Source organism: Phyllopteryx taeniolatus, chromosome 3 (assembly GCF_024500385.1).
Source record: "Phyllopteryx taeniolatus isolate TA_2022b chromosome 3, UOR_Ptae_1.2, whole genome shotgun sequence".
NCBI classification, from domain to species: Eukaryota; Metazoa; Chordata; class Actinopteri; order Syngnathiformes; family Syngnathidae; genus Phyllopteryx; species Phyllopteryx taeniolatus.
In genome coordinates, this window is record NC_084504.1 from 81082 (window position 1) to 106849 (window position 25768).

Here is a 25768-nt window from a genome sequence, read left to right on the forward strand (position 1 = left end):
CCTCCCACACATACATCACATGCATTCTTTACTTGCTCTCTTAACAGTATTTTTTGACCATGGTCTGGAATGACACGCAAGTCGAACCATTCCGATTCTCGATTGAATTCCCCTTCCATTTTTGCAGCTGTTTTTTCTTCTTAAGTACTTATTTTTTGTGGATCCACAATATACCTTTATTTCTCATATTTCAAAGACACTTGCTTAATAGCCAAACAAAAGCGTCCGAGCCTTAATTTTGCAAAAGTGGTCGAAACTCTTTTCTTAAACAAAAGTACTTGACATTAAATCCAAACAAAAGTACTCGAACCTCAATTTATCAAAACCACTCGATACTTCTTCTTCAAAGACACTTGCTTAATAGCCAAACAAAAGAGTCCGAGCCTTAATTTTGCAAAAGTGGTCAAAACTCTTTTCTTAAACACAAGTACTTGACATTAAATCCAAACAAAAGTACTCGAACCTCAATTTATCAAAACCACTCGATACTTCTTCTTCAAAGACGCTTAATAGCCAAACAAAAGCGTCCGAGCCTTAATTTTGCAAAAGTGGTCGAAACTCTTTTCTTAAACAAAAGTACTTGACATTAAATCCAAACAAAAGTACTCGAACCTCAATTTATCAAAACCACTCGATACTTCTTCTTCAAAGACACTTGCTTAATAGCCAAACAAAAGAGTCCGAGCCTTAATTTTGCAAAAGTGGTCGAAACTCTTTTCTTAAACAAAAGTACTTGACATTAAATCCAAACAAAAGTACTCAAACCTCAATTTATCAAAACCACTCGATACTTCTTCTTCAAAGACACTTGCTTAATAGCCAAACAAAAGCGTCCGAGCCTTAATTTTGCAAAAGTGGTCGAAACTCTTTTCTTAAACAAAAGTACTTGACATTAAATCCAAACAAAAGTACTCGAACCTCAATTTATCAAAACCACTCGATACTTCTTCTTCAAAGACACTTGCTTAATAGCCAAACAAAAGCGTCCGAGCCTTAATTTTGCAAAAGTGGTCGAAACTCTTTTCTTAAACAAAAGTACTTGACATTAAATCCAAACAAAAGTACTCGAACCTTAATTTATCAAAACCACTCGATACTTATTCTTCAAAGAGACTTACCTCCTTGTTACTTGTTTCACCGGTATTTTGTACAGAATTTCCTATATAATGATTTACGGACTTTAGGATTTCACTGTAACATGAAACAAGTCAACCTTATATACCAAATTATGTTATTTAAAGTTCATCCAGTCAAACATTCAATTTAGATTCCAGTAGAACATAAATTCTTGCCTTGTATCAGTCGACAGACAGAAGATCAATTGGGAGGATAAATGTCCTCTTACCTTACATTCCTGTGGGCCCGATGTTCTGTCTGTCGCCCAACACCTCAGCCCGAAATCACGTCGGGGTCACCAATTGTTGAAGGATGGTATCTCTCCGCCAGTCCTTCGCGTGTTCGTTAAATTTCGGATGATGAGAATGTTGGAGTCCGAATCAGAGACTGGAAATGAACTTCTTTAAGATCTTTTATTGCAGAATATTCTGGGTACAAATGTTCTACAGGCAAAGGCTGCAGCTGCACAAAATGTGCTCAAATGTGCGCTTTCTCAGCGTTCAGTGCGAGATTATATACAGTGTTCAGGGCGGTGTTTAAAGCTTGAGCAGGGTGGATCCAAGGTCACAGCATTATCTCTTCTTGGGACAAAACATCCTGTTTTGCGGCTGACATGTAGTTTTCACACTTACGTGATTATCAGAACATTTTAATACTGAGGTTAGGTTACACAACATAACAGTGCACAAATAAGTCTATGTATGATCATGACATCAGTATATCACGTGCGAGGGCCTTCACATTAAAAACTAAACACTTAGTACATAGTTATATTGCATGACTAATCTCGGCGATTGTTGAGTAGAAATTTGATTTCTGCACGGGCCAAGAATGTCCTTGTCACTGAATGCTTGTGAGTGCGGGTGCGCAGCTTGCGATACCGCCTGGAGCACGTTTGGGTAAAACGTGGCAACAGCGTCTACTTGGGTAGGCTGTCATGCAGCCGTACACTACCTAAGTAGGTTTTGTACAACAATATTAAAGTGACTAAAGGAAGTTCACTTTGATCATTGCATATTAAGTGGCAGAGGAAAGTCCACTGATAAGTATTTTGTTCACAAGAGGACCCAATTGTGTCCTGCTGAAATTAAAGTGACAACGTAGATATTTCCTAGATATTAAAAAGATATCTGTGATGTTGTTTTTTTCCATTGCAACTCAAGGAAGCTCGCTGCAAAATCCTGCAAAACTTACTCATGTGGTATTTGAGAAACTTACAAGAAGTGGCAAGAATTGTTTGTGTAAGAATAGTGTTCATTTCAGGCTGTAACCTTGTTCGCACTAAAAGGTCTAGCTGAGAAATTTGTTTACGCGATAATTATGTTCTTATTAAAAGGTTTAGTTGAGAAGTTTTCTTGTGCAGTATTCTTCTAACTAAAGGTTTAGCAAAGTTGGCCGTAGTAACTGGACATGAGGCCTATTCAGGTTACTGATGAAGAAAAGTTGAGTCCTATAATACCATTCTGAGAGTTTGGCAGTATTTGCTTATAATACGGGAAAACAATCTTGTGTGTGCAAAATCCTGTCAAGGGTGACAGACGCCGTCCGAAGGAGTGACGCCCAAAGCCGTGTATAATGTATACATAATATTGCATTACAGTATTTGTTTGTGCCTGTAAGGTAGTATGTGGTGTAACGGACACGCCATTAAAGATGACACCCAGCAACCCCCAGTCTCGTGCTGTTCCGCATACCTGCCTCGGCTGCCCCGCTGAGCCAGTCTGCGTACACAAGACATCTAAGGGAAAGCCTGGTCTACTTATCAAAGGAGAAGCATGGGAGATTTAATTTTGCACACGGATGGTAAATTAATTACCAGCCAGTCCGAAGGAGCTCATCAAAGCTGAGACACGGAAAACTGGTTTCTCACTCGGACACTAAGTTAATTAACTTTCACCCCCAGCCAGCCTGAAGAGTCTCACCAATAAAGACTTCTTTTTTGGGGACACTAGCTTGATGACCAAGAAAGGGCGAAACCCGCTGTTCGGTGGCTCCCCGAACACAGTGACACAGTGACATTTGTTCCTTTCTGATGTTCCTCCGTGATATTTTAGGAACTTTATATGAACGTTCCCAGTTTTACCATTACAACAGCGCTACTAGTGATAGTATTTCTGAAAATTTTAATGTTTGATGTCAAATCTTTTTGTCAACTGAACCGGATGAGACGTTTCATCCCTCACAACACAAATGCCATATTGCAAATATTAGTGTTCTCAACAACCACATACAATTGAAACATTCATTACATGGATTAAAGAGGATTTTCGCGTGACAATGCAAAGCTGGAAACTATCTCGTTATCTTAAATCAAATAATTATTATTTTATCCCACTGGTTGTAAACCACAAAATAATCCTAGGGTGGAAAAGTAACATTAAGAGGCGGTCTATCTTCCCTTTTGGCCCCGGAGGGGGCGGGTTTGGAAGGGGGGGAAACACACCCTTTTCGGCTGGACATAAAGGCCGGACCCCCCTTTGTTGAGCGCACTCGTTCGACCAATTTACCGAAGACTGGCTCGGCCAGGAAGCCCCCACCTCTCACCACCAGGTGGCGAGCACACATCGGACCGGCCAAACATTCAGGAGATCGACCGCCTGCCTAAATTGTGTTCCACGCACGTAAATCCAATTTGTGGTCTACCAAAAGTACATTAGTAAAATTAGTACATATTTGGGTTGAAGTTAACGAGAACAGGAATCGCCAGCTATATGCATCATCCCATGCTCATTTCCACCTCACATCACAAGTCAGTCTCCTTTGCCAATGTTTGTCTGTCCTTTGTTTTGCTTTTCCCTGCGTTGTTTCCCTGTAGATTCCCCTGTTAGAGCTCATTAAATTTTCTATAAAAATTCACTACTGGTATCCTTTGTGTGTGTTTGGGTCATTTGTGTGTTTGGGTTCGACAAAAAACCTCTGGTTATCAAGAACTCTTTTGATAACTCACTCGGACACTAAGTTAATTAACTTTCACCCCCAGCCAGCCTGAAGAGTCTCACCAACAAAGACTTCTTTTTTGGGGACACTAGCTTGATGACCAAGAAAGGGCGAAACCCACTGTTCGGTGATATCTGGAATTGGCTCCAGCACTCCCGCGACCCTTGTGATGATAAGCGGCTCAGGAAATGGATGGATGAGAATCAGACTTGATCAGTTGAACAGAACAAAGTTTCTCGAAGGGAGAAAGAAACAAAGACAAAAGACAAAGCACTAATTGTAAACAGGAGAGAAGTAAATCATTACATTATCTACAACAATGAAACGTTAAATATGAGTGTTGCATGGGGCTGTAGTGCTACACCCTGTGAGGGAAGGACAGGACAAGATAGAACAGGACAAGGACAGGAGAAGAAGCATGCAGGAGCTGGGTCGTGAATCCGGCTGTACAACTGAAGTGTTGTGGCATTAATTGCCAAGGGAGAGTGTCCCTTGTTTGTTGAAAAGGCCACAGGCGCCTCGGGAGGGAAGTCTCGTTCCTGGTTGTGTTCAAGAGGAGAAGAGTTCATCAGCAGGCCAGTTGGTGAGAGTTTAGCACAGGATCTTTATTATATAGTCAAAATCACACTTACAGAAGCTTCTGGGCTCGTATGCCGGTCACCACTTGGAGTGGATCTTGCACGTTCCTCTCTACTCGGGATAGAGAGGGAGCAGTTCAACCCCCTAGCTACGTGTCTCTCTCGCTTATATAGGAAAGGTTCCCGCCTCTGTTGCGCGACTACAACTTTGTTGTTTTCGCCTCTGTTGCATGACCACAACTTTGTTGTTTTCGCTTCTGTTGCGTGATCACAACTTTGTTGTTTTCGTCTCTGTTTCACAACAGGTTTCATAAGCTTGCATTTGAGGCCTTAAAATTGTAACTGTTTTTTGTAGGTAAATGTGAGACAGGTAACTCGGTTACAAAGATAACATCACATTTGTATATGATAAAATTAGAATATATGATATTGCCCCAAAAACGCAGAGTTTTTGTAGGTCCCTCTCTTGACGTGACTTAGTCACGTCACTCGACCTTAACAAAGTACTTGGGATAACACTAAGGCAGGTGAATGTATAGAAGAATGTAGCTTGCAAGCAGGCATTAAAATTCATCCATCCAGCCATCCATTTTCTGAACCGCTTCTCCTCACTAGGGTCGCGGGGGTGCTGGAGCCTATCCCAGCTATCATCGGGCAGGAGGCGGGGTACACCCTGAACTGGTTGGCAGCCAATCGCAGGGCACACATAAACAAACAACCATTCGCACACACATTCACACCTACCGGCAATTTAGAGTTTTCAATTAACCTACCTTGCATGTTTTTGGGATGTGGGAGGAAACCGGAGTGCCCGGAGAAAACCCACGCAGGCACGGGGAGAACATGCAAACTCCACACAGGAGGGGCCGGGGATTGAACCCAGGTCCTCAGAACTGTGAGGCTGACGCTCTAACCAGTCGGCCACCGTGCCGCCGCATGAAAATTCATCAAATCAAAATAGGATAGGGGAAGAAAATAAGCATATGAAATTTTAACAGTCCTTCTCTTGAGGTGTTACACCTCATAGCCAATCACCTTGAGGAGCCTTTACAAACGTAACTGCATTTCAAGTCTTCCATATTGATCATCCATATCCGACTCGTCATCTGTTTCGGTGGTTAACACAGTGGTTAAAAGAGCTTGTCTAACTGACCTGTCATCAGTCGGCTGGAGAGCTATAGCTTTATAAATAACGCGGACGGTCAGTGAGCGAATGCGTGGAATACAGCAACACCCGCATAATGCAAACACAGTAGCCAAAACCAAAATTGAAGTAAAAGCAGACATTATAACACTTTTCCATGAACCAAACCATTTTTGCCTCCATTCAGCGAATGGATCTTCTGGAACACCTGAAACGTCTTTCAACTCTTTGGACAGTTCCTGTAACCCTTTCAATGCTCTGGTTAAGGCTCCATCTGGGACCATGTTGTTAGGAATGAAGGTGCAGCAAGCGTCCCCAAACATCGCGCACACTCCTCCTTTTTCCGCCAATAACATGTTTACTGCAATGCGAGTTTGTGTGGCCATGATGGAGACAGCATTAAGCTGAGAATGGGTGGCCCTAACTGCATTTACCCTGTAATTGGCTAATCTCTGGACACTGAAGTGTATGTAATGGATACGATAAAGCGTGTGCTTAACACCAGCTATGTGGCCGTAAATGGGGATCCCGTATGCAAAATTCTACGTGTGTGCTATTTGATATTCAGGTGGTACACTGTAAATGTCTCCTGAAGCCGACAAGGAAGCTATGAATAGATCTCCGTCGTGTACACTTCTTTTGGTTCGCCGACTCAACTTTCGGACAATCTGGAGATGACCAAGATCTGATCGGTCTATGGGGATAATTTGAACCGGGGCCAACAGTGAAACTAGTGAGCACGTACCATACCATCCTCTTGGTAGGAATCCATACAGGGCACGACCACCACAGAACCACCACACGTCTGCCCTGGCTGTGGGATATCTCCCCGTTACATTGACTGTGGAGTTACATTTTTCGTCAGGAACTGTTCCCATGTAGCGAATGCTGCTATTTGTTTTCGGACAGTGGAAACATTCCATTTGCGGGATAAATTTAGAGTCGAATACCGGAGCCAATGCACTTTTTGCGGCTACAGGGTAGATCTCATCCCAGCCAGAACAATTTGGGGAGAGATTATCTTTTTCCATAGCTTGATGTAAGCAATTGTTATTGAGAATGGTAATGTTGCCACATGTTTCCCTACTACCATTAATGCATCGGGTGAAGTCTGTGACCACCATTTTAAGCGTTGGTCTTGCTTTGGCACATGCAACACAATCAGAATTTGCCGTTTGATTGGTCATTTCTTGGAGCATAGAGAGCCAAACATTACGCTGCACATCAAACCCTGTTTCGATCCTCATTAGCCTAGCCATTCCCTTTGGTGTGTGAGCAATCTCTTCTCCTGAGAATGCTTTAACCCTGCTTTCCTGAGGAGTTGAAGTGGGTGTGGTTGTCGTCCCGTTTGCTGCAGGGGAATTACTTAGTTGGGGAGGATCAATTAGATTAACACGTATTAGTCCCTTCGGGTCCGTCCCACTTATATCTACTCCTAGTATCAGGTAGGAGGCCGTCGGGGATGTGGACATACAGGGGTCGTGGTTCGTTTTATACCCAAATGTTTGAGTGAGGGTGTTGATAGTTAATGCTACCTTATTGACGGGTTGGACATTAGACACATATGGATACCTGGCTATGGTAATTTTGTTTCTCAAACAGAAGTGGCCAGCTGGACACATCTGGACACCCCAAGGGGCCCCCGACCAAGCAAACACCAAGCTCCAGCTACTACACCATCCGAATAGGTTGTGAAAAATACACAAGTAGACGTTGTATCCCACCCACCCCAAGGGATATGTGCCGCACGAAATCACATCACAGAGATCAAATACAAAGGTCATGTTTTTTCCCCTAGTATAATTTATTTCTACTCCCCCATATTTCTTCAAACACGCGTCAGCAGAGACGTGTTTTGAACCTATCATGTGTTTTTGTCACTGCAACACTGGTTCTAACTTAGGCGCACGAGTGGTGGCAGTAAGGATAAAAAGTAGGGTGTTATTACCAGAAGTATCACTCACCTGGGCTTCGTGCCAGATAATAGGAAACGTAATAATAACAGAAATAAAAAGCAATACACAGAGCGTTACATACGGGCCGCAAAGTCCTGGCAGCCTAAAGGGGTGCCAGGGAGCCATGTCTATTAATCTAAGCTACTTTTTCAAAGGTTTAAAAGTTCAACGTACGTTCAGTTTTTCCCAAGAAGGTCAATCTTGTGCCTTGCCTCTTCAGGGTGGGGGTTATATGTACTTTATCAGTTCCCTCAACGTGTCTTCCATGTGTGCGGTGTTACGCGGTCAGTACAGAGGTGTACACTTGTTTGACCGTCTTGAGTTCACTTTGAGGAACTCCTAACAATGTTTTCCTTCAAACCTCAAGAGGGGTGAGTGATGCCCTCTCTGGGGTTGCTTTTTCCTCCTCGTCCTCGAACTCCGAGACGCCCGAGTCCCAGTTGATCCCGCACTGGAGTGACCTTCCACCTTCACCGTGTGGTCGGTTTGCTGCGTCACTCGATAGGGGCCCTACCACCGTGGACTCCACCACCTGGTCTTGAACCTTTTCACGAACACCCACGTCAGTGGCTTCGAGCTGTCCGCTGGGGGGGGAGGGGTTGGTCCCTTCCTGTGGGCTGCAACAAAAGCTAGAGAATCGGTTAGTGCGGACCAATACTCTTGAGAGAACACCGGCATTTCATTGTCTCCCTCGGGAGTTGGTACCGCCCCGGCCAGATGTGTGTACCCCCTCCCTGTGTGGAGTTGGAAAGGAGTTAACCCATGTCCCCCACTCTGGGGTGTGTTTCTAATGTCATGAAGGACAATGGGTAGAGCGTCCACCCAAGTAATTTTGGTGCCTGTCATGACTTTAGCCAATTTTTTCTTCAACACCCCGTTCGTCCGTTCGACCAGCCCTTGACTTTGTGGGTGGTAAACTGCTCCAAATTTATGTTTGATACCGAAATGTTCTTCCACCTCTCTCAAATGCGTGTTTTGGAAGTGTGATCCATTATCTGATCGGATCACATTTGGTAGGCCATGCATTGGTACATGTTCCTTCACCAAAACTTTGATTACTTCTTCTGCTGTTTCATGTTTCGTGGGATAAGCACTTACCCAGCCGGAAAACGCGTCCACCATCACCAGCATGTACCTGTTCTGTTTTACCCTCTGGTCCCTTCCCATGTCAGTATAGTCGATTACCAAAGTATGCCCTGGTCCTTGAGGTAGGGGGAAGAGTCCTTTTGCTGTTTTTATGCCTGCCTTTGGATTTAATTGATTACATTAACGGCATTGACTCAGCACTTCTTGTACTTTCTCTTTTAGGTGTGGCAAAAACCATCCCCTCATCCTTTTAAACGTCAAGTCAGTTCCCACATGAGTCTTCCTATGTGCTTCCCCTATTACCAGGTGGGCTGCTTCTAATGGTAAGATCACGCGACCATCAGGTAACCTCCAGATTCCATCTGCCTCTTCCCGTGCTCGCTCTTGGAGCCAGACCGACTTTTCCCACGGAGTACCTTGTTTTTGTAAGATTTGCAAGTTTTCAACACCCAGCGCCTCCTTGTCTTTTTCAAGTGCCGTGACGGGAGGGAGATCGCTTCCTTCCTTTTCTGCTGTTACCAGAGAAGCGACCATCGGGACGAACCCTGTGACTTTCTTAGCCGCTTCATCTGCTGCCTGATTGCCTCGTGAATCGTTGTCCAGACCCCCAGTGTGGGCCGTACATTTTCTTACAGCAATTTCTGTAGGTTGCATAAGATCTATGGCCAATCGCTGCACTAAATCCCTATGTTTACAATCATTTCCTGAAGATGTCATCCAGCCTGTCCTTGCCATTTTGGCTAGTTCTATAGTGCACAGGCCATGGACGTACTGCGAGTCTGTCACTATCTCATCCCTCTGTCCTGCTAGCATCTCAGTTTGATATTCCTGTCCTTGTTTTTCTACGACTGCATATCCTGCCTTCAGACTCCACGTTTCCCTATCATGGAAGCAACAGCCATCTACATACAACACCCTCTTTTTCTCACCATTCAATGGGTCGGTCTGCAAATCCTGCCTGTATTTTACCTCTTGCTTTACCACTGGTGCACACTCATGAGCCGGACAGGCTTTTAATCTGTCTATCGTCAACTCCTCGGGTGCTTGATAAGTGATGTGTGCTTGGAGAAGTATTTTACACAGACGTTGTTTTCTCAATGCAGACATGGAGAACGCAACTGAGTCCAAATATGCTTGTAGGCCATGTGATGTGAGTATTGCAAGCGGGTGGTGCATTAGTACATGTGAAGTTTTTGAGATTGATTTAGCGATGCCTGCTGTTGCTCTTGTGCATGGTGGTTGTGATTGTTCAATTGTGTCGAGTTATGCACTATAAAACATTAGAATGTTTCTGTTATGTTTAGATACACCACTCCCTCTCTGCTGAAACAGGACAGCATTAACAATGCCGTCCCTTTCAGCAGTTTCCAGGTAGAAAGGTTTCGTGTAATCCGGAACTGCAAGGGCTGTGGTGTTCCCTGCTGCGGTTTTTACATTGATGAATGCTATTTCTGCTTCAGGTGTCCAAGTCAGTGGAGCCTTAAGATTTGTGTAACCTGCAGTTGCCATCAACACACGGAGGGGGGAGGTAAGGCCAACAAAATCTGGCATGTGTGAACGATGATAGTTCAAAAGACCCAAGAAGGCCATCATGTCCTGAACTGTGTCTGGTCTTGCAGTGTGTAGAATGGAAAAAATTTGTGTCGACGTCAGTGTTCTTCCAGTGGGAGAAAGTCGTCGCCCAAGGAATGTGACGCATTGCCTCACACACTGCAGTTTTTTCCTGGAGACACGATAGCCTTTGTTTGCCAGGCTGCAGAGGACGGACAGTGTTGCCTCCAAACATGCTTGTGAGGAGGGGGCCGCAATCAACACATCATCGTACGTACTGGACAACCTCAATCCCATCTGACAACTTGATTTCAGCCAATGTCTGTCGTAAACATCGATTAAAAATGGCTGGCGAGTTCATCATGCCCTGTGGTAAACGTGTGTACGTGTACCTTCTGCCCTGGTATGTGAATGCAAACAAATCACGACACTTTTCGTGCAGAGGCACAGAGAAAAATGTGTTTGATAAATCCAAAACCGAAAACCACTGATGTTGTGGTGTGCGTGAATTCATTATAACCAGCGGGTTTGGTACTGGTTCGAGCGGAGTGGTACAGTGAGCATTTACCTCACGTAGGTCGTGTACCATTCTCCATGTTTTGTCAGGTTTCTGTATGGGTAACAAAGGTGTATTTGAACGGGATTCTGTTGAGATTAGGACTCCCGCATCTACCAACCCTGGAATAGTTTTTTTGATTCATTCTGCAGCTGCAGGTTTAATGGGGTATTGCGGTCTGTTATTGACGTCAAAACTGCCAGTAGACCAGAGATGAATTGGAACTTGTTCTAGCATATGAGCCGCTAACGGGTGATCTGTATTTTCCCGACCATGATATCGTTCCAAATCTAGGTCTTGAGGTTTGACAAGGTCTAAATTTGAGCCAATCATTTCGTAGCAGGAAGTTTCAGGTGTTTTTTTAGGGTGGTATCAATGGTACCTGATCCAGCATCCCACATCTCCTGGTAGACCTCATCAGGTTCTCGGGTATAGTATAGATTCACATGCGGTGGGTCTGGGGAAGGGACATAGCACCAAGATGGTCAATCCATTTCTTCCACCGGTAATAAAAACTCAGCACACCTGTCTTGTCAGTTGTTTCTGGTTTCAGCAGTAACCAAAAATGTGTGCTGGAGTCCCTTCCACTGCCCACTCTTGAGACATGGGAAACAGTCCAGTGGAGTCATCAGCCGTGGAATGTACTTCTGTCCCATCGGGAAAACCCACTCTGACACCATCAGCGGAGCAATAGATGGTGGCATTCATTTTTTGTAACAAGTCTCTTCCGCAAAGTGGCTTGGGACAAACGTCAGTGGAGAAAGGAGTGCGATAATTTTTGGCCAGCACACTGTACCACAGTGTCTTTTGAGAATGGCAGTGTCTGTTTTTGTCCCGACACTCCTACCACAGTTACCGTTTCACCAGAAAGAGGTGGGGCATGGGACGTGGGCAACGTTGAATGTGTAGCCCCTGTGTCCACGAGCCCGTGTACATTCTTTCCTCCCACCTCGTAAAACAACTGTGGTTCTGCCACCGGGGTCCCTGGGCACCCCTATTGTGGGGGTGGATGCTGTTGTGGAGCCATCGTCGCAGTGCAACGGGCGCTTGTGGAGGTACTTGCGCTGGCCCCCAGGATGGCTGTGGTGGTGGTGGGTACGGCTGGTAGGTCAGTTGTTGAGGTGGTGGGTTGGAGTAGGACGACATCGGCAGGTGGTGGCAGTCTCTGGCCCAATGCCCACTTTGTCCACAGTTGAAACATCCTGTGTTCCACTTCTGACCTTGGCCTCGGCCTCCGCGCGGACCCCTGGCCTGTCCCCTGCCTCGGCTTCCCTGAGCCTGTGGGTATGCTGGGGGGTAGTAATTTCCTTGTCCCTGATATGCCATGACCGGAATCTCTGGCATCATGGTGGGATAATAAGGTTGAGGGGGTGGGACAGTCGGTGGAGCCTGAGGTTTTTGCACATTTCCTGCAGCTTGTGGTACTTTTGGTTTGGAGGCTTGCGTTTGTGCCTCTTTTAGTTGTAATTGCAATAGCAGTTTAGCTGTGCTTTCAGTGTTTTTGTCGGTTTTACTCTGTATTTCGTTATATCTGTCGATTGCATGTGCAGTTCTCTGAGCGAAGTCTGCATAGGTGCACGTAGGTGTAGTGCAACTATCTCTCATTTGGTCAGCTATTTGTGATGTTAGTCGCAGCTGCTATCACAGCCTGCCTGTAGAAAATGGCGGAAGTCTGTGTGTGTGCACCCTGGGCTATTTCTCCTGTAGTGGATTCCCAATATTCTGATGTGCGCTGCATATATTCAATGCCAGTCTCATTTGATTTCAGAGGTAGGCGTGCCACCGTGGCAATATTCCAATTCGGTGGATATGTATTTCTGACTACATCAAATAAACCTTGTTTATGATGGGACAACGGGGTTTCTTGAGGTTGCCCCTGTTCAATGTCCTCAACAGTGGACGCCGTCACTCCTGCACCTGCCAGCAATGCCCTCAAGTCTTCTAATGCCAAAGTAGTTCCTTGTGTCACATTCACCAGCTTTGCCAACCATGCTCCTCCTCCCGCAGTAATGGCGGGCAATTTTGCAGATATCGCAGTAATGTCCGCTTGCGAATATGGTTTAAACCTCGGATTCGCATTGTACGGGTTTGGTATTAATGGACACATGGAGTGTGCACCTCCTCTGGTACTCCCTTCCTGCTGTTGCTGTAACTCTATCTGAGCCTTCATCTTAATGTATTCCTCTATGAGTCTTTGTTCTGCTTCCTTTCTTGCGCGTTCTCTCACTTTCTCTTTTTTCTTTGCTGCGCGCGTCAGCACGCCTGTCCTTGTAGTCATGACTCCTTTTATAACTACTGGCTGCTCTATTTTTCCTGCGCTATTCCGGCCTTTCTGCGACTTCACACAAAGGCTCATCAAATTAGATTCTGACTCTGTTCCCTCTGAGTCACATTCCTCATCGCTGCCTGCTGAACCAGTCTGCCACTTGTCATCACCTAAATCCTGCAGTCGCTACGTCACATCTGCAATGACTAATGTATTTAACTCAATTTGCGCCATTGCTCTCCTTATATCCCTGTCAATGTCTTTTGTATCAGCCACTGTGACATCTTTTCCCTCTTTTGCTGACACTAACTGAGACACACGGTGTTCAAGCTTCAACTTATTTTCCAGCGCATTCTCACACTCAGATCTCAACCTTTCCCTCTCTTGATCCTGAGCCTTTTGTCTACAACGTACTGTATGGTCTGTTTTGATGTCCGCGAAGGCTGTCATAACATTCTTCTGAGCGTTTTTTTCAAGATCTTCCCACACCCCTCCCGTATTGCTGTCGGTTTTTGATGTCCGAATGCGTGTGGGAGGCAAACTCTTATGCTTTTGTTGAAGAGGTGCATCTCTCCCTTCGTTAGTTGGTGTTTCAATAAGATTTCCCTCTAATTCTATTCCACCTTTGAATTGTAATTGAGGATACAGGCCCGACAAAATTAACGTTGAAGACAGTGGAACCACACAAATGCGTCACAAAATTCTCAATTTAGACGAACCAACAGAACATAATCCAATACAGATTACAATATTTCACAAACACAACTCTTAGCGTCCCAGACGCAGCGTTCCAAATGCTTCTATATACATACGCCCCTGGCGTCAGCGTTCCAAATGATTTTCTAACTTTTAGCATCCCAGACGCAGCGTTCCAAACGCTTTGTAATGTCCCACATTACTTTATTCACAAACACAACTCTTAGCGTCCCAGACGCAGCGTTCCAAACGCTTATATATATATATATATATATATATATATATATACGCCCCTGGCGTCAACGTTCCAAACGCTTTTCTAACTTTTAGCGTCCCAGACGCAGCGTTCCAAACGCTTTGTAATGTCCCACATTACTTTATATCCGTCTCATCACTCACCAACTTTCTAATTTGTAAGCAAAATTCTATGTTCCTCATTAAACATCAATTGAATTATTTTTTAGAATATCCGATTATGCTGATTTTGGTCCTTAAAACAACAGGAAACTGCTTACGTTTTAATCGTTATCCCGGGACGAATTCTTTTGATGTACAATCAGGAACCTTGTTTGGAATAGTTTTCTCCTTACTCTTTTACTTAGTCACGTCGGGGTCACCAATTTGTCCGCTTTTTAGGTCGCCCCAGGCGCCTCGGGAGGGACGTCTCGTTCCCGGTTGTGTTCAAGAGGAGAAGAGTTCATCAGCAAGGCGAGTTGGTGAGAGTTTAGCACAGGATTTTTATTATATAGTCAAAATCACACTTACAGAAGCTTCTGGGCTCGTATGCCGGTCACCACTTGGAGTGGATCTTGCACGTTCCTCTCTACTCGGGATAGAGAGGGAGCAGTAGCCCCTAGCTACGTGTCTCTCTCGCTTATATAGGAAAGGTTCCCGCCTCTGTTGTGCGACTACTACTTTGTGGTTTTTGCCTCTGTTGCGTGACCACAACTTTGTTGTTTTCGCCTCTGTTGCGTGATCACAACTTTGTTGTTTTCGCCTCTGTTTCGCAACAGGTTTCATAAACTTGCATTTGAGGCCTTAAAATTTTAATAATGGTAGGTTAATTGACAACTCTAAATTGCCCATAGGTGTGAATCTGAGTGCGAATGGTTGTTTGTTTGTATGTGCCCTGCGATTGACTGGCAACCAGTTCAGGGTGTACCCCGCATCCTGCCCGAAGATAGCTTTGATAGGCTCCAGCATGCACGCGACCCTAGTGAGGAGAAGTGGCTCAGAAGATGGATGGATTGATGGATGTATGGATAGTTCACATTACAATGTAACATCTGTTGCCAGTACTGATTTGAATTTTCCATTTCGTCCATCTTGCAGGAATTCTCCCTTTTCCCTCGTTTTTCGAAACGCAGATGCCGCGATTGTGTTTTAAAGCTTTATGCCTGGTATTTTTAACAAGTTTTGCGCTTTACAACGCAACGGTTTCAACAAACTGTGCCAACGAGAGCTGCTGCCTTGCTAACGCAGTAGCGCCACCTTCCATTCCCAGACGTTCCCTACAAAACACAACATAAATAGTAAACAATTACTTAACGATAGTAGTAATAGTAAACAATTACTTAACGATTGGAAGCGCGACCACAAGACAATACATGGTTTGGGATTATTTTGTGGTTTAAAACCAGTGGAATAAAATATTAATTATTGGATTTAAGATAACAAGACCATTTTCTCACTTTGCATTGTCCCACGCCCATCCTCTTTAATACCTGTAACGAATGTTTTAAATGTTATGTGATTGTTGAGAACACTACTATTTTCAATGGGGTGTTTTTGTGGTGTGGAGTGAAACATTTCATCCGGTTCAGTTATCAACAGATTCGACATCAGACATTCGAGTTTGCAGAAATACAGTCACTAGTGGCGTTGATGTAAAGTTCTTAAAATATTAATATTAATAATATTAGGCCATCATTGTGTCTTGACGGTACAAAGGCTACACGCGTCACCGGTGGGGGTGCTGTGTGTACCTGTTCTTTCGGTTGTTATATTTTTGGTTTGCGGCAGAGCAGCGCGTTCGGTTTCACCGGTTCTCGGTCGGGCATCTGCGTTGGCGGACTTGGTGTAGTCAAGGATGCTGTCACGGAGGTTGGACCTGCTTGCCCGGTCCGGTCTCATTGTGTTGACCATCCTCCGTTTTGTGCATGATGCATCATGGGCGGAGTCTTGTGTGACCCCCCTTTCGCACCGCGAAGCCACGAATGGCTGTGAAGTGTGCTTCACGGAGGTGCAATAACCAAAGTCCACGATAATGTAAATGAGCAGGTGCAAAGTTAAGGAGAAACCGAAGTCAAGCTTGTGCAGCGCGCAGGAAGGAAGAACTGAAGGCACACCGGTCAAGGTGAGCCAAAGAAAGAGCAAACGAAAAGCAGGCAACTTTGCCATCACGAACAACGTGAAACATCAGAGGAATGCTGGGAACCAGCACAGAAGGAGGATTTCATCAACAGTGGTTGCTGCAGGTGAAACAGAAGAGCCGGATCCCAGGCGTAGCCTGACGGAGCAAAGGGTGGGTAGGGTTGGTAAAATCGCATAGAGGTGCACTTTGCAAGTTCCAGAGAAGAAGTGCACGGGAAGTCTGAGGTCTCTAAGGAGAGACAAAACCCACATGTCCTGTGCTGTTGAACCCATGCATGTGTGAAAGTCATGAAAGAAGCAAGATGACTATCACACGGTGTTACCGGTGCAGGCGAGTTGGTTCGCGATTAGTTTGAGGGAGTGGGTGAAGTCGCGGGAGTCGCACTGTCGGGTGCCGCTGAGATTGTACTGAGTGTATGGATCACCAGGGGTTGGTCTGTAGCCAGGTTCACTCTGATGATGCCATCACCCTCTGTAGGTCCCACTGGAACGAGAGCAATGTGTTGTGAAGGAACAGTGAGTTGTACTCCACCAGATGGGAAGACGTCTAGTGGAAGGTGACCAATCACGGGGACCGTGAGATTGAAGTCGTGGAAGTCGGAGCAGATCAAAAGGTCAAGCCTCGTAGATCTGGGGATGTGAATGTCGTTCCGTGTGTGGTTGTGAATCAGCAGCACGGTTGTTCGGGAAGCCTCTAGGAGGGATGTGGCGTGCAGCGACAAACCCTGGTCATTAAACTCTGGTGAAGGCTGAAAGAACGCATGTGGACCGGTTACTGCTTTGTTATCGCGCGTGACAAGTCGAATAGGGAAGTTAACAGTTGATGCTTTTGCTATAACTTCATCTTTGCTCAAACCTTCGCAAGCGTCGGGGATGGTTTGTCCCGACTTAAGGTTTAACGGTTGAAAAACGCGCTAGGCGGAGTTGCCGTTAGCGCGCGACCACAAAACATTGTTAATGGTGTCAACTTGAACGGCCAGTCGGACAAGTACATCCACACCAACATAAGTTTTATGCGGCAAATTGGGGACTACTAGGAAGCAGTGAGTTAACGAGCGATGGTCCCATTATAGGTTCAGGGCGCTGACGCCCACTGCTGTGACGGCAGACGGCAGCGCGGTGTTAACGGGAAAGCGAAACGTTTTCAGCGTTAATTGAAGGTCAGGATGCTTAAGTTGTCGGGTGTCAAACAGTGCCTGAGAAATTGATGATTTGTCAGCCCACAAGTCCAGGATGACGCCGTCTTTCGGGCAGTTATGCAAATTAATCCCACCAGCAACATTGGGGCCGTAGCGCTCTTTGTGCGGTAGTTGGACAAGATGGCAGAGAAACGTGTGGAGTTCTCTAAGTCGGTACGGCGGTGGTGAGGTGGTTACAGGGGACTCGGCGGTGTCGTCAATGGGGGTGTCGTCACTTTAAAGAGTGTGGCCTGACAAGTCGCCGTCCTCCGAGTGGTCCAACACCAAGAACCGCTCTGAGGACAGTTCCCGAGTTGGTGTGGTAATGCCTGTTCCACCTGCGCCCACAGCTGAATATTTTTGTAATGAATTAGTGGCTCGAAGCAGCAGACCAGGTCTTGGTCGATGAGCAGGGGGACTGTTCCAATTGGAGACACGTAGACCGGATGGACTAAAGTCATGGGGCCAATTCTCCAGTGGAGCATAGTTAAGGTGTTTAGCTGAGTGTTAGTCAGTGAAAATGCGCGGCTGATTAGTGCGTAGCGTTGGAGTTGTAGGTTGCTGGCTTGTAGCAATGTCAGATTGGATTGAACACGGGTGGGAGATAACAGTGATGTCTGCTGCGGGGTCAATCAGAGCTTCTCGGACAAGTTCATGCTCTAGTGTAACGGTTAAAAAGAACTTTCGGGAAGTACCTTTAGCGGTTAGTTCACGCAAAAGCTGTCGGAATGGCAGAACGTTATTTAATAGTGTGATGTCACGCGAGTCAGGGGCCTCGCCTGGGTCGAGTCGGACGATAAGGACGGCACGAGAAGGGTTTAGGGATTGGTCGTCACAAAGTGGTCCACTAAGGTTATGGCGGGGTGAGGTCGTCGTGGAGTCGACCGGGGTTACAGGGGCACTTGGCGGGTCATTAGGGGAACAGCGGAGGTTACCTGGTTAACCTATCGTGTCCTATGTGGCCCTGTTCGACTCAGTCAGGCCTAGTCATAATGATGGGTCCCGCTTTTTGCCATAAAATTCAAAGTTAATGATTATTTGCTAAAAACAATAAGGTTTATCGGTTTGAACATTAAATATCTTGTATTTGTAGTGTCCATCCATCCATCCATTGCAACTTGGTCAGCTAATTTGTATTGACTAGGAACCCCACGAGGAACACCTATGGCGTCGATGTATGTTGGATTATTTTGCCCCTGCCAGGATAAATCTCTTTTTTGTCTATGTTCTAGATTTGACAACAACATTGGTGCTTTTTTTTAGTTACAGGATATATAGGATCCCATGATTTACACTTCTCAGTTGGTATCATTCAGGGTGGGACGTCCCATATACCACATAAACAAAACCAACACCATAGTAGCCAAAGTTGCTACATAACAACCTATCGAATCTCGTAACCAACGTGGGTGTGCCATTCTGCTGTGTTCTCACTAAACGGGTTGGTATCTTTTTTCTTCACTGACCAGCAAACGTTTTCAGAATCTACACATCTGCTCCCGCTACGTTATCAGACTTTTGCTCACCTTCCCTATTTGAGTACTCAGCTGAAATGACTCTTTTACAGTGTGTTAAATGAACCCACGTATTTCTTTCTGCTACTTTTTAGGGCTGTAAAGTGTCGATGTATCTGTGCCACCATCCCGCCGGTTGAGACATGTGACACACCATGGCTCAATATAGCAGCCCATTTGAATAGTTTTTTTTTTTAAGTATTTGTTTCCCTTCTGTGCTAATGTAAATTTCATTTTGTAGTTTTGCATTTTGTTTTTCCCAATAATTGCGTTCTTGTTGTGGAATACGCATATTGGCTATCAGTATAGATTGTAACATCTTTATTTATCATTAGTTTGCATGCCTCGGTTAATGCTACTAATTCAGCAGCTTGTTCAGCCAATTCCTGACAATCATGCTGCATGCCTTCATCAGGTAAGGGTATTAGTGTGGCTGGATTTAAGGTTGTGCATCGCTCAACAGTCAAATGTGATTGTGACAGCAAGATGGCCATGCAAGATAAATGTCTTGCAGGTGATAAAAACGCCATATTTGTTTGCAATAGGAGAGCAGACACTGTATGTGGGACCTTAAGAGTTAATGGATGGAATAACACAATTGTGGAACTGCTCTCTACTGCCGTCAAAGCTGCCACAACTGCTCTGACACAATGCGGTAATGCACACGTCACGCTGTCCAATTTAGTCGAAAAATAACCTATTGGTCTTAGCTTATCACCGTATTGTTGTGTAAGTACGGAGGTCATGTAATAGCTTTTACAATCTACCATTTGAATGAATGGTTTATCATAATTTGGAAGGGCCAGCGCCGAACTGGACACCAAATGTTGTTTAATGTCGCAGAAGGCCTTTTCTGCCTCTGTATTCCATTGAACAGGTGATGTCATTTTAAGGTTGTCTTCATACATTCATTTTGACAATGGTGCAACAATTTCTGCATAGTTTGGAATCCATGCTCTACACTAAAAAAGACATCATATGTTTCTTCGTCTGTGGTTTAGGGGCTTTTAAGACTATAGCTTTCCTGTCTTCTAATATAGTCCTTCCTCCTACACTTAAATTATGGCCTAGATATTTGACTTGCCTTTTACACAATTGTAATTTATTTTTGCTAACTTTATGTCCCTCTTCTGCTAGATGATGCAGTAAGGCCAATGAATCTTTGATGCATGTCTCTTCATCTGGAGATGCCAAGAGAACATCATCTACATACAGTAAAATTTGGCTCCCTCCTCGGGGAGTGAATTTAGACATGCTTGTTGTCATTACTTGTGAATAAATGGTTGGACTTTCACAGTAACCTTGTGGTAATCTAGTAAATGTATATTTTTTGCCCTCAAATGTGAATGCAAACCAAAATTGACTGTTCTTTTCTTCTGGTACAGATAAGAATGCATTACTTATGTCCACCACTGTAAACACAGTAGTGTCTGGTCTTAATGAATTCAACAATGTGTGTGGATCTGGTACGCATGCATGTTTTACTCATGTTCCCATATGTTTCCACTGTGACTCATAATCTTTGCACAATGAAATGTGTGGGACACTTGTATTTTTATACAGTTCCTTTAATTTGTCTGGTAAAATGATTCCTGCCGCGACTTTTGCTTCATTGTCTGAGTACAGATAATCTACAGTAATTTTAGCAGGTGTCGCATGTCGTAACGTTTTCTCATATCAATGTCTACTTTGTAGGGTGTGATGCCGGCTACGGCCTTTTTCACATCCTCAATAGTCCAGGTCCTATAGAGCAAAATAGTTTCTTTTTGGTCCTCTTGGACGTTTGGATTTGACACCTCAATCATTGGATATAAATCCATGTCTCCCTCGTCTGTGGTTGTATTTGTTATTTTGGGAATGGGAGACAATGTTTCTCCCTGTCTCGTCATCTTCCTGTCTTTGAAACAACATATCTTTATCCCTACCTGTCTGCCTTTTCTGTTCACTTTCTAAGTCCTTTTTTTTCTTACTTCCTTTTTCTCTTTTGGACGCCATGTTTAGCCAGAAGAATAAGTCGTCAAATCCCTCTTTTTCTATTTTTGAAATATTATTTTTGTGTCGACATTTTATTTCGTCTCGAAGTTGAACCAATTCTTGCGAATTTAGCTGGCCAGCGAAACCGTATTTGGTTATCCACGTGTTTAAATGTTTTATTTTGGAAGGGTTTTGGAGTTGAACATATTTCCAGTCTTTACACGTTAAGCGTTCTTTTGGATCCATTTTACTGTTATTTTTTCCCATTTTGTGAATTTGGAAGTCAGTTTATTTGCACCTAGAGTGACCTAAATACTGACTTTATTCAAAATGACAGGGTGACAATGAACGTCTGGGTTTTGGTAATCCTCAAACTTCTACCCAACACGGGGCGGAGGATTCTTGCATCTGCTTCTAAACCCAGTTGTCACTTACAATCCTGTCTTATACATTCATACCTTTACACATTCACACGATACAAGTAATGTTTTTACAAACACGGAATTTAAGTACGTACAGGACTCCGTCGTCCTCGCGGAATTTCTCGGACTCCGCTGTCCCTCTTTTACTTGCCAGTGACTAGTATTACACAAGGTTTATTCTGCCGCAGACTTCTTTGTCGCGCAATTCACCCACTCTTTAATCCTTTTTTGTTTTAATTTTAACTCACCAAAGTCGTCTTCAATCCTGTGGATTGTCGTCAACCTTCAGATCCCAGTTGAGGAGAAGAAGACCAGTCCCGTAAAGGGTCTTACTTGCCGTGGCCACGGTCTCTTAACTGGAAGTCGGCTCCACAACTGGAATCCTCGGGTGTGTTGACATCCGTCTCGAAGGACCAATTTAATGTTGGATCTATCTCACCCAACACCTATAAAAAATAGACACAAAGGAATGAAGACACTGGTTTCTTTTTGCTCATGAGGAGAACATGTGGGAGATTGTTCAATTACAGTCTCCTATCACGCTCTAAACAATCTCCCCCGTTGCTCCTGTATTTATTTGAAATAGGGAGGTATCTAAGTTACAAGACATAACATACTAAATTACAAGACATAACACACTAAGGGGAGGGTTTCAAGGTGAAGACATGAGACCAACACCCGGCCACGTGTCCTTGGTCAAGGCGCCCCTCTCTGACGATTCCCGCTGAGTCATCTTCCCGAAGGCGAGACATCTTCCTTTCCCCCACGGTCAGCAAGCAACCATCAAAATCGTCCATAATACTAATGCAAGCTAAGCAAATAAATGATAACTTCTACAATTTATTTAACAGTATTCAATTAAATATATGTTGAACATGATTTGTAAATCATTGTATTCTGTTTTTATTTATGTTTAACACATCCCAACTTTACATCCGAAGGACTACATCCTTCGGCTGGCCTGGGAACGCCTCGGGATCCCCCCGGAAGAGCTGGATGAAGTGGCTGGGGAGAGGGTAGTCTGGGCGTCCCTGCTGAAGCTACTGCCCCCGCGACCCGACCCGGATAAGCGGTAGAGAGAATGAATGGACATCCCAACTTCATTGGAATTGGGTTGTAGGTGTTTGAGAATGTGCGTAGAAGCAGTGATTGAGGAGCACAAAAATGTTGACGGCTTCAAGCTATGAGCACAATTTTTTTTGATTTAATTAAATTGCTGTGTGAGAGTTGGCAATTTAATTAGTGATTTAAAAATAGTTGCGAAGGGCACTTGGTGGAGTGAAACGAATCAGCTTGTTGACTAAATTTTAAACTAATTTAACCAATTAATTTATTGATTTGGATAAATAAATAAATTTTAGTTATAAGTTAGCTATGCAACTTGACTTGAGCGGCACGGTGGCCAACTGGTTAGAGCGTCTACCTCACAGTTCTGAGGACCGGGATTCAATCCTCGGCCCCGCCTGTGTGGAGTTTGCATGTTCTACCCGTGCCTGCGTGGGTTTTCTCCGGTCACTCGGGTTTCCTCCCACATCCCAAAAACATCCATGGTAGGTTAATTGAAGACTCTAAATTGCCCGTAGGTGTGAATGTGAGTGCAAATGGTTGTTTGTTTATATGTGCCCTGCGATTGGCTGGCAACCAGTTCAGCATTTACCCCGCCTCCTGCCCGATGATAGCTTGGATAGGGTACAGCACTCCCGCGACCCTTGTGAGGATAAGCGACTCAGAGAATGGATTGAACTTGATTTGACGGTGTGTGTTATGGCTATCAGTGCAAGTCAATTCAATCGGTGAAGCAATTTAGTTCTTCAGCTGATTTACATAAGTTTTATTTCACTTTGGGTAAACGTCAAATGGACTTATAATTAGGCTTGTGACTGAATTACTTGCTTGTATGGCTAGTCATGGTGTGGGTTTAGGCTGAGGAGAAAGCCATAAAAAAACCATTAAACGATACAACGAAAGAAATAAATGAAATTAAAATTAAAATTAAAACTAATAAAAAAAACATTAAAAATATATATTTTTAAAATAATTTTATAAACGAACATTAAAAAAATAATGATAATAAAAATAATTTCCCCCGAAAATGAAAACCCAAAGTGATTAAAAACAATGATAATAAAAAGAATTTCCCCCAAAAATGAAAACCCAAAGTGATTAAAAACAGACACGCAATGAATTAATAAACTCCACTTTGTAAAAGAAATCCGTTAATTAACTGTGGTTCATGGAAGTGGTTGTCAGTTTAAATCGTCAGAAGGTGTTGTGCACGTTTGCTGGCGGAAGGTGGCGGTGTTGCTGTATAGCAATGCAGCCCCTTCCAGTGGTGAAACTTGTTACGAGTCTCACGTTGTAAATCCCAAAACTGGTTAAAAATGCCAGGGTAGGCGTTGGCGTTTCGAAAATGAGCAAAAACGGAGGCTTTTAACTTAAAAACGCTCTTTCTAACTATCGTGGATTCAGGCAAGCTCTCGGGGGTGTTTGGTTGCCTAGGCAACAGGTGACGCCAGGTCGCGCGGTGCTGACAGCGGAGCAGCGCACACCGAAAGCTTACCAGCAGAAAGAGCACACTGCAAAAGATGAACACGATGCCGTAGCACGCATTCGGTAATAGCTTACTAGCGGCTTGAGCAGCGGCTAGTCAGCGACAGCTTCCAGTCACACAGCTGGAAATTGCGTGATGGAATGAACGTCCACGAGGGGTGCTCGAGGACAACCCGGAGCTTATGCTACAGATCTCGCCACGAAGGTGGAAACAAAGGTGGCAACATCACGTCTCCTCAAAAGAAGATGAATTGTGAAGACTTAAGTCTATTAATGACCAAATGGCGTTCAATGAGAGGCTTGTGGTTTTAACACAAAGCAAAAATGGCCCCCGTCATGGGTGCCACATGTTTTGTTTTTTTTCCAAAGATGGAGAGCTAGACTTTAACTTGGAGCTTACTTGCCATACAATAGGGATTCTTGGTATAACGACGCATCCTAGTGGCGGTCAGTGACTTCCCAAATCGAATATTGACACAGCGAAGTTCAAAATGAAATTCCCATAACCACAACGGGAATGTGTGCTTGGACAAGTTGTTTACAGGATCTTGCAAGAGGAAGGCTGCGCAATCTTCTAGTTGACAGCTACAGGAAAACAGGTCATCTACCAGAGAAAGGGTGTGAGATAGCAGGTCAGGATGACGAGGAGGAACATTGCGCTCCCTGTACTTGTGTTGTAATATACAAATTGTGGGGCGACTAGGGAATGATGCGTCATTTTCTCTCCACATGCAACGCAGACGCGAGACTCGGCTGAGGCAGGAGAGAAAACACCCAGAATTCTGTCAACATGATTTGCTGAACTCTTGAGAAACATAAACGGATAATTATTGCAACCTGTGTGAGTCATTGGAGTAAATTCTTTTCCTGAGAGAAAACGGACATGCAGAACTTGGTGAGTGTGGTGGTAGTTTATTAATTTGTAATCTGGGGCCTTGGGTCCTGCATTTGATATAACCTCTACCACTCCAACAAATTGGTGACTCCCGACGGTGATCTCGGGAAGGTTGTTTCTTGGGACCTCCGTGGCTACACGTTTCATTCTAAAATATCCAGGCCGGCCGTCTAAAAAGGTAAGGAGAAACCTGTTTATTCAAATACTCCTATTTTGCTGCTAATTTAAATTGGGATATTGTGGAATGAGGTAAGGACCAGATATTTGTTGAGAAGAATCAGGAGTTCAGCACATATATATATGGTATTAAGTATTGGTAAAATCCCCCTCCTTGAGTCGTCACCTTATCGTGGTGGAGGGGTTTGTGTGTCCCGATGATCCCAGGACCTAAGTTGTCTGGGGCTTCATGCCCCTGGTAGGGTCATCCATGGCAAAGAGGTCCTAGGTGAGGGACCAGACAAAGCACGGCTCAAAGACCCCTTATGAAGAAGACAAATTATGGACTCAAGTCTCCCTTGCCCGGACGCGGGTCACTGGGGCCCCCCTCTGGAGCCAGGCCTGGAGGTGGGGCTCGAAGGAGAGCGCCTGGTGGTGCACCCATGCCCGAAAGGGTAACGTGGGTCCCCCTTCCCATGGGCTCACCACCTGTGGGAGGGGCCATAGGGGTCGGGTGCAGTGCGAGCTGGGTGGTGGCCGAAGGCGGGGACCTTGGCGATCCGATCCCTGGCTACAGAAGCTGACTCTAGGGACGTGGAATGTCACGTCTCTGGCAGGGAAGGAGCCCGAGCTGGTGTGTGAGGTTGAGAAGTTCCGACTAGATATAGTCGGACTCGCCTCCACGCACAGCTTGGGCTCTGGTACCAGTCCTCTCGAGAGGGGTTGGACTCTCTTCCACTCTGGAGTTGCCCACGGTGAGAGGCGCCGAGCTGGTGTGGGTATACTTATTGCTCCCCGGCTCGGCGCCTGTACGTTGGGGT

The 25768-nt window shown here is 44.8% G+C and overlaps 1 protein-coding gene across 2 annotated transcripts in view; it reads right to left on the bottom strand.

Annotated features, from left to right (window-relative positions):
• si:ch211-158d24.2 (multiple epidermal growth factor-like domains protein 9) overlaps positions 1-25768 on the bottom strand; it is a 395895-nt gene that overhangs the window by 81075 nt on the left and 289052 nt on the right. The gene's annotated exons all lie outside the window — the stretch shown is intronic.